This window comes from Sciurus vulgaris, assembly GCF_902686455.1.
Source record: "Sciurus vulgaris genome assembly, chromosome: 7".
NCBI lineage: Eukaryota > Metazoa > Chordata > Mammalia > Rodentia > Sciuridae > Sciurus > Sciurus vulgaris.
This window is the reverse complement of record NC_136467.1, coordinates 28,118,536-28,127,839: the sequence shown is the minus strand read 5'-3', so window position 1 is coordinate 28,127,839 and position 9,304 is coordinate 28,118,536.

The following is a 9,304-nucleotide window of genomic DNA, read 5'->3' as shown; positions in this document are numbered from 1 at the left end:
CTGAAAAGGAAAAGAGTGAGAAAAATGTAACTACACTGATCAATGAAAGTATCCAGTTGAATGTTGAAAAGAAAAAATCACTTCATTCATTCAGAAAGTACTGAAGACCTACTGTGTGCCAAGCATGGCTCAGCAGTGAATCAAGGAGGCAAAAATTCTTCCCTTATGGATTTTCATATTGGCGGCTGTTTACTCTTATCCAATGATTAGGAGGAGCTATGAAGGAGGAAAAGGAATGTGGGTGGGGTCCACCTGTCTGAAGCAGCCAGTGCTGACCAGTGAGGGGAGGGCTGTGGGATTGGGAGTGCAGGGTCCCAGGAGGGGCCAGGTGACCTGAGTTTCCTGGAAAGAGTAAACTTCCTGGCAAAGCAAAAGAGACAAACTGTGAGGTCGAAGGATGAGATTGACTTCTTATTCTCAGCTATTTTCTTCTGTCCCAACAAAACACAAAACAAAAATAAAAGAAGGAGAGTGTCCCTCTCTCCCAAGAGCCTCCTTCTCTCCCAAGAGCCTTCCCAGGGGCTGAGTTTTAAGGTGGCTTTAGTCAACTGAACACAAGAGTAAATATCAGTCTTGGGTTCCAGTGTGATTTCTGTGGCTAGCCATGATATTCTGGTGTAAAAATCGAGTTTAACTTACATCATATCCAAGGTGTCTCAGTCTAGGCTGTCTATGGTTGTGTAACTCAGCAGGCACAGAGTAAAGGTGGACCCTGGTTTTTGAGCCACATTTCCTTGACCCAAACTCAAATCTTATGTAAACTCAAACTGTATATAACTGTTTTGGTCAGCTTCTTTTGCTGATGTGACTCAAAGATCTGACAAGGGCAATTAGAGGAAGAAAAATTTATTTGGGGGCTCCTGATTTCAGAGGTCCTAGCCACTTCCATTCCTCAGGGCCTCAAGGTGAGGCAGAACATCATGACAGAAGAGTATGGCAGAGGAAAGTGCTCACATGATGATCAGAGAGACAGAGAATCCAAGAGAATCCACTAGCCAGATACAAAATATGTATACCCCACAGGCACTCGCCCAAGGCCCACCTCCTCAGCTACACCCTACATGCCTTCAGTTACCACTCAGTTCATCCCATCAGGGGATTAATTCACTGATTGGATTAAGGCTCTCATGACTCAATCGTTTTTCTGCTGAACCTTATTGTATTGTCTTACACATGAGCTTTTGGGGGACATCTCACATGTAAACCATAACATAAGGGAATATGCAAGCTAGGTAAGGAAAACCCTGCTGATAATGGACTATCCCATAATCCTACATATAGTTGAAAAACCTTAATTAAAATTTTATTGTTATTACTGAAACTTCATGATTTGAGAAGTCAAATTAATTTTTAGTCCAAAATCAAATCTATCAGTTGCCATTTTTTTCTTCAATGAAACAACCCTTTGTCTGCTGAAACTGTTTTTGTTTTAGATTATATTTGATATATTAACTTACCTAAAAGTTCCTAATATCCCTAATCAGATTCTTTTTCCTCTGCCTCTCCCCTCCCCACCCTCCCTCGCCTCTCTCTTACTTTACCCCTCTAGCGAATCACATGGCATATTCTGACCCTCATTAGGAGGTGTGTCTCTGTGGATTTATGTTGGTACATGTGTGCATCTCTCATGAACAGATTGTGAGTTCTTGGAAGGTAGGGCTTGTTTCTCACTAATCTTTACATCTGAACAACAAACGCAACACCTTGCATAAAGTAAACCCCCAGTGCATGTGTGTTGGATTGCATTTATCTGCTCTCTGACAAATTATTATGCCAACTGTTCTGGTTCATGTAGCTCCTGGATTTCCTCAATTCCTATGAAACTCAGCTAATAGAGATTGAAACCCCACAGACTGCAAAAAGAAGATGAGACAAAACACACAGATTATCCGAGTCTTGGAAAGGAGACATTACAGATGGAATTGACATTGGCAAAACACCAAATAACATAAACACATGGTTGAATTAATTAATTCCACCCAGCAAATAAACAAAATTAGTTTACCTTCACAGTTAGTTATGTGCCTTTTACTCCTGGACCAGACAAGGGTAGAGGCTAGTAGGCTCCACAGGTTGTAGGTTAGGGCATTTGAAGGATGAGACCCAGGCAGGGCTTTCATGCAAGTGTTTAATTACTACCTGAAACTACCTGGCATCAGAACAGACCCTGTTTAGTAGAGTTCCAGTTTCCTTGACTTGGAGACAGGAAATTGCTTTTTTGTTGTTGTTTCTGTTATTATTAATAGTATATACTTTATATTTTGAGGTTGTGAGAGGGGAAAGCAGTGGTATGAAACTCATCTCATGACCAGGTGTCATGCATGGTCATCTTTGATAGTAAGTAAAGGGGGCTCCCCATCTGAGGCTCCAGGTAGCTAAGCCAGAATGTGCTTTGGGTGGTGTTGAATTCACCATTTATCTTTCTAGCACCAGGATTCATTTCTTAGTAAGTGGCCCTTTGCTATGAATTCTAGGTCAGATTAGTATGCTTGTAAACCACCTTGGTAGACTTTTAAAATGAGATTAGAGGTGGCGTGAGGTTGATAAATGTGAAGAAAAGACTAAGATGAGTTAAAAAATGTTCTTGTAACCATCCAGGAGAAGATTGACTTACCCACAGTAGTGTGGGAAGTGGTTTGTGTAGGCTGAGTATGGAATCTAGCCAGTTTCCAACTTCTACATTCAGGCTCTCAAGTTCTTTTCCCTCCAACTGTTTGCTCAGCTCATCTCTGACAGGATTCCCAACAGCAGGCAAACAAGAACATGTATGACAAGGTTTCTCCTTAAGATGATTATATTTCCATGGAGCAAAAAATTAACCCCATGAAACAAATAACATCAAAGTCTTAAGCCATGTTATAGGATTGTAACACTAAGTGTAATAGAATTTCAGATATAAAGAAAAAGTTGATGTTGGATTGAACAATTAGGAATGTCATGGGGTAGAGAGGGCTCAAGTGGCCCTTGAAGAAACTAAGGGTTTACAGAGGGAACAATATCTCAGAGGCATTTGATGCAGATTATATTGTTTAATGAGTTTTCTGCACTTACGTGATGATTAGTTTCCTAATATACAAGTATTTCCAAATGTTTTATAAAATACTGATTTCAGTAGAGGATTGGATAAAGGGGGATTAGAACCTAGAGAGTTTTAAAAACTGATTTAGAAAATTATTTTTCTTGCATAAATTCAATTATAAAAGTTTTATGCACATGAATTTTGTTACAGCAAGCTAAATAATAAAGCAGTTAATAAAAATCTAGAAGACAAAAAACAAACGTAAGAGAACAGTAGAATAGTACTTTAGGACCAGAATGAAATCAACAAGTTTTTAGATCATTCTTGTTTATAATCCATTTTCATGATAAAACCTAAAATTGAAATAACCTTTTTTTTTTAAATAAAAAATTAAAACAAATCATAGCACAGTTTCCATGCCTCTGCTAGTTTCTAGCCACTCAAAATAGTTGTGTGGAGGGAAGCTGTTTTCTCAGGCATACAGTGACAATAACCAGTGAAACTCACATTCTAACCAACAGGCTTGGAATCAATTTAATACAATTAATCAATGGTATATTCAGTATAAGCTCTGGGGTAAGTGCTATCTCTGAACCTCACTGGACTCCTAAGTGCTTCAAATGCTGTCCCCTTGTTGGGTCCCCAGTCCTATTGCCCACCTGTGGTAGGCAGACTTCCAGGATGACCCTTAATGATCCCTGCTCCAGGATTCCCAGCTCATGTAACCCCCTCCTCCTGAATGTGGGCTAGACCTAAAAACTAACTTCTAAGCAAAATGTATGGCAAAAATAGTGGGGTGACGTTTCTGTGATTATGTTATGAGGACCACTCCCTTGTCTTCCCTGCAGGTCTTGGTGAAGCTGCTGCCAGGCTGGCAGTCCCACATGGCCAGGAGCGGAGGGCAGCCTCTAGCCAATGACCTGGGAGAACCTAAAGGCCTCTGTCCAACAGCTGGAGAGGCACTGAATCCTCCCAACAACCATGCAGGTGAACTTGGTAGTGATTCTAACGTGGTAGTGAATGTGAACCTCCAGATTGTCTTGATTGTAGCCAATCAATAAAGCAGCAACCTGGAAGTCAAAGACTCCATAAGTGTTCCCAGATTCCAACAGAGGCTGTAATACAGTAGATGTGTGTTGAGGCCTCTGTATTTGGAGGTAATTTGTTGTAGAGTCATGTATGGCTTAACAGGAATACTTGCTTAGAAAAGCATCACTAGCCGATTTTGTCATTGTGAAAATACTGATTATATTTACACAAGCCTAGAAAGTGTAGCCTACTACACAAAAGCTATGTGATAAATATATTTGGTATAGTGGAGTGCTTCTGGGTCCATGATAAACAAAAACAACCCGAATTAAATCAAGCACAAGAGAAAATGATGCACAATCAAGAGAGCGTGAACATGAGGTATATGAGGCTGCTGCCTGCTTAACATAGTAGACTGCTTATAGTAAATGCTTTTTTAAAAGTAGAGAAATACTTTCCAGAATAAGGATGAAAAGTGCAGTGTAAAATCTCAACAAGTAACAAAGTTATTTTCATATACAATATTCACACATTTGTAGGTGCTAGGTTTTTATAAGATTGGCAGTGTAATAGGTTTATTTCTACCACAAATACAAGAGTGGTGGTCATGGTGTCACTATGTGACAGGAATATTTCAGCTCCATTATAATCTTATGGGACCTCTATTGTATATGTGGTCACTCATCGATAGAAATGTCATTATGCAGCACATAGATGCTTAGTATACTCTGTGATATGGCAGGGGGTAGTAGTTCCTCCATTCTATGATCAGACAGTTATGGTTCAGAGGCATACAGCTGTGTTCAGCAGTGCAGAGTGGCCGAGCTGGCTGACAGTGATCCCTCGTGCTAGCGCTCTCCTGCATGAGAATGGTACACATGAATGGTGTGACAAGAGTCTCTCTTGTCACTTGTCTCTTTCCTGTTTATCCATAAGTGCTCAGCCTAAGCCAGTTTCCAACGAATATATTTCTCTGTTCATGTTAGTCATCCATGACTGTGAGGAGCATGGCAAGATCCTGGGAAGCTGTACCTGGATCAAGTCTACCTCACTTTGGGGACAACTAAACATCATGTATCTGTGCTGTTAGGAGAGAGCGGAGAGATGTTTGTGCAGAGAGGAATAAACAAGAAGCTACTGGTATATCTAAGGCTAAAGCCAGGAAGCACACTTGTAAAGAGAAGTTTGGCTTTATAAGGCGGGTTCATGGTTCATGGTGCATGTTTTACCACTTCACATGGATGTAAACTGACTTACCTAGGCAGACTTTACTGGGTTTGACGGGAAGCTTCAGAAGTACAGTGATGGTACTAGAGACACAAAGTCCTCATTGGGAATAGATTTAAGAACTGAATACACCTGTTCAACAGTCTTATATGTGAACTTCTGATCCCTGTGTAACCAAACTCACAGAAACAAATATGTTTTTGAGATCCAACTTATGAGAGAGCCTCTTTTCCAGGATTTTCACTTTCTCAGAGATATGGGTGAGAAGCTCTGACACAGTTTTTCTTCAATGAAAGTTATTTCCTTCATGGGGAAAGGAAATATTGCAGTACTCTTGTCAATTCCCCCTATGTGCCTGGACCTCTGTAAGGAAGGAAACCTGTCGCTTTTCCCAAGAGAGTGGGATCACAGGGCAAGGAAAATAAAATAAACTAAGTCTGTGGTTCAGTCTCTCTTGTCACTGACTAGCCTGTTTGGGAACTGACTGACTGCAGTTTGCAAATGTATGTGCCTGGCAGGAAGTTTGCCCTTCCCTTTGTCCTTGAACCTCTGGAGGCCTGATAGGAAGCTGGAATGTGTCATCCGGGCTTCCAAGCAGGGACATGATAGGTAACCTTTCAAACAGTATTGAAGGTGGATATTCAGGGCTTAGCTTATTCATCTTCTAGGCACAAATAATAACTTTTTTTTTTTTTTTTTTTTTTTTTTTTTAAAACATCCTTTCCTACAAACCTACTCTTCAAACAACCAATGGAAACCCAGATCTTTGACCGGGTTTGAAGCCTGAGCCTTTGTGGGGTATGAGTAAGAGTTCCAGATCTTTTGTGTCACTTCCCACCTCCCTCACTCTACCACTCAACTTTTATTCCTCTTTCCTGCCTTTCTCCAACCTCTGTGGAAAGTGATCAAAACTCATGATGCTATTCAGAACAGGCTACCCCAAAATATGGCACCTTGACATTTGAGAAAACTGCAAAAAGCAGGAAGATCTTTTAGAACTTCTTCTACCCACATTCCCTGAAGCAGGCCCTATGTGGTATGCAAGCTATGCCATTAGCATAGACCAAACATGTTTGTCTTTCCACAATATTGGAATTTTTTGAATAACAATAAATTCACAAGCAGCATAACTTCCATCAGTTGCAATTCAGTGAGTACTTGTGGATTCCTTGGTAGTGATAAGCCAGGCAATCACATGTTCTTTTATACCAATCTTATTGCTAAAATCTTTAACACACAAGTCACATATCACACTTTACACATTGAAATGTAAATATGGGTTACAGAAAGGCTAAGCAAGGGCTGACAGGGCCACAGACTGTACTGAGGGCAAAGGCAAAGGAACAGATACAAATGCAGAAGTCACTGCAGGTTGTCAGATAAAATTACAAACCAGGGAAGAACTGTTTTTTCTAACTGCTGAAGAAGGTCATAAGACCCTCTTTCAGGAATACCCTCCTAATTCCTGAGGAATGGAGCATCTTTATCTCTGAAGCCTCAGGACACTGAGAATTTCTGAACTGACAGGACTTGGTGAGTTCTTACCATTGGATCATATCTCCATGAAGCCAGAATTAAAGACAGGCAGTTAGGATAGGCAGGTGATCTGGTTGAATTGAGGAAATGGAGGCCAGTCTGGATCCTGGAATTTGGAGACCACCCCTGGGAGTTTGGAAAGTCAATGTCTCCAGAGCCCATGATTACCAAGATTACCAACCTCTACTACCTCTCCCAAAAGGTTGCAGACAGGAGTTGTTAACTAATGCCCCATGGGCTGCTACCTGGCTGGATCACTCCATTTCCAGATCACTGGAACACTGACTCTTCACTTGGGTCACAAATGTAACAACTTGGCACCCCTACCTCCATTTTGCAATTGTCCCTTTTGCTCTGAGTCAGTCACCTTGGATTCCTGGAGCAATGGGCCTGATTGATAAACATCTTGTTTATCAATGAGTGAAACAACCCTTCTCCACCCCACATGGCCACCAACAATGAAGCCCCACCTGTCCAGTCCTGAGATAATGATCAACCCAATCACAGTTGGACCAACACTGCTTAACTGTCTACTCTGGACCCCTTGTTTATATAATCTGGGAGCTCAGGTCAGTATCCTTGAAAGTAGGGCTAGAAACACTGGTCCCCTTTGCCTTCCCAGTATAGCTATGCTGATTAAAATTCCTTTTCTGCTTTCCACTATTATTTTTTCATTTGGTTTTTGGGATAAGTGACCAGATCTAATTTGTTGGAATCTCCAGAGTTGGGCCTCCAGTGTTAAGACTCCAGTAACAGAAGCAATAGACTTTTTCTGCCACATTGTTTCATGTGTGTATTTACCTCTGCTTAAAAGCTTGGAAAGTATATTTATGGAAAAAGAAATAAATCTGTCTCCTATCAATTGATTTAGTTTCATGCTATGGAACACATCAAATGGAACACAGATAATCCACAGAAGAGTCATTTTTTGTGCTTATTCCATTTTCAGTTTTGAACTCAATTGTGAGTAAAGATGATTTTTTTCCCAAGTCCCACTGAAGTAGAAGTGATAGTAGTTCACCAGTGTCTGGCCATTTTCTGATTTGGGGCATATAAAACAATGAACTTTCCCACTCCTTTAAATTTAGGTTTGGCTATACAATTTATGCAGGACAGTGAAATATGCATAGAAGTGACATAAGTAGGAAGCATTGGGAAGAAAACTTTCCTCTGTGATGTTAGGCTTGGATGGTTGGAGTCCTATGTATTTATGGACATAGATTAACAGAAGAAAAGATTAAGGTTTATTTACACACATATATGCACATTGCAGATTACTCAGTAAAAAGTGACTCACTGACCAGTAGAGGTAAAACCTTACATGTCAACTTAACAGAGGTAGGACTTAACAAAAGGAGGAAGTAGGGCTTCAATGGGAAAGTGGGCTAATGGTTTAAGTAATGATTTTATAGTTCATGTTCACAAGTCTTGAACAGTTCCTTCTGTATTTAGGACTATTTATTGCTTTGTTTTTAGCTGGTAGATTTAGAGTCAGCATGTTCTTATTTATTTTTAAGATTTAAGGAACCCTGTGATTTGAAACCTCCCCTCCACCCCCTCTTCTGCAGCCTGACTTCCCCTCTGGGTTTCACATGACATAACCTATTTTGTAACACTGATTTCTTTCCTTTAATATATATATATACATATATATAGTTTGAGTTTGCAGAAATCCCTATATAATAAATGTTAACTAATTGGTAAATAATTAATTTTGTTATTTTTTGCAGTCAAATTTAGAAACTCCTGCATTTATATACCCTCTACATCAGGCCTGGCATGACAGTCCTAATACCCCATTGAAAAAAAAATTATGTGCCAGACATTTCATAAGCAAAATCTTATTTAATGATATTAAACTATACTTAAAATATTTAATTGTTAGGATTCACATAGATGTAAAAGCAGTTCAATTTTTTTTTTTTTTTTGTTCAATGGATTGAACCCAGGGGAGCTTAACCACTGAGCCACATCCCCAGCCTTTTCCATTTTTTAAAATTTTGAGACAGAGTCTCACTCAGTTGCTTAGGATCTTGCTAAATTGCTGTGACTGGCTTTGTACTCTCAATCCTCCTGCCTCAGCCTCCCCAGCTGCTGGGATTACAGATGTGTACTACCAAGTAGGCAAAGAAGTTCAACTGTAAAATCAAGAATCATGAGTACTAAATACTATGTTTTGTCCTGGATTAGGTCTAAAGTCATATGTAGATATTACTTACCCTAATATTTTCCTCAACCTAAAATCTAACAACTCAGGTCAAACTGTAAAGTTTAATTCTGTTGGCACACGGAAAAAGGATTAAGGCATTAAGTATTTGGGAGTTCATATGCATAAGGAAAAAAATCACAGGAAATAACTTTTCAAACATTTCTTCATATATTTTAATTATATAAGAATAATTTTAACTAGTTTTTCCCTTATAAGTAAAGGAAATATATCTGTGGTTTTAAAAGTATATTTTCTATCTATATCAATATTGATATTGACCCATA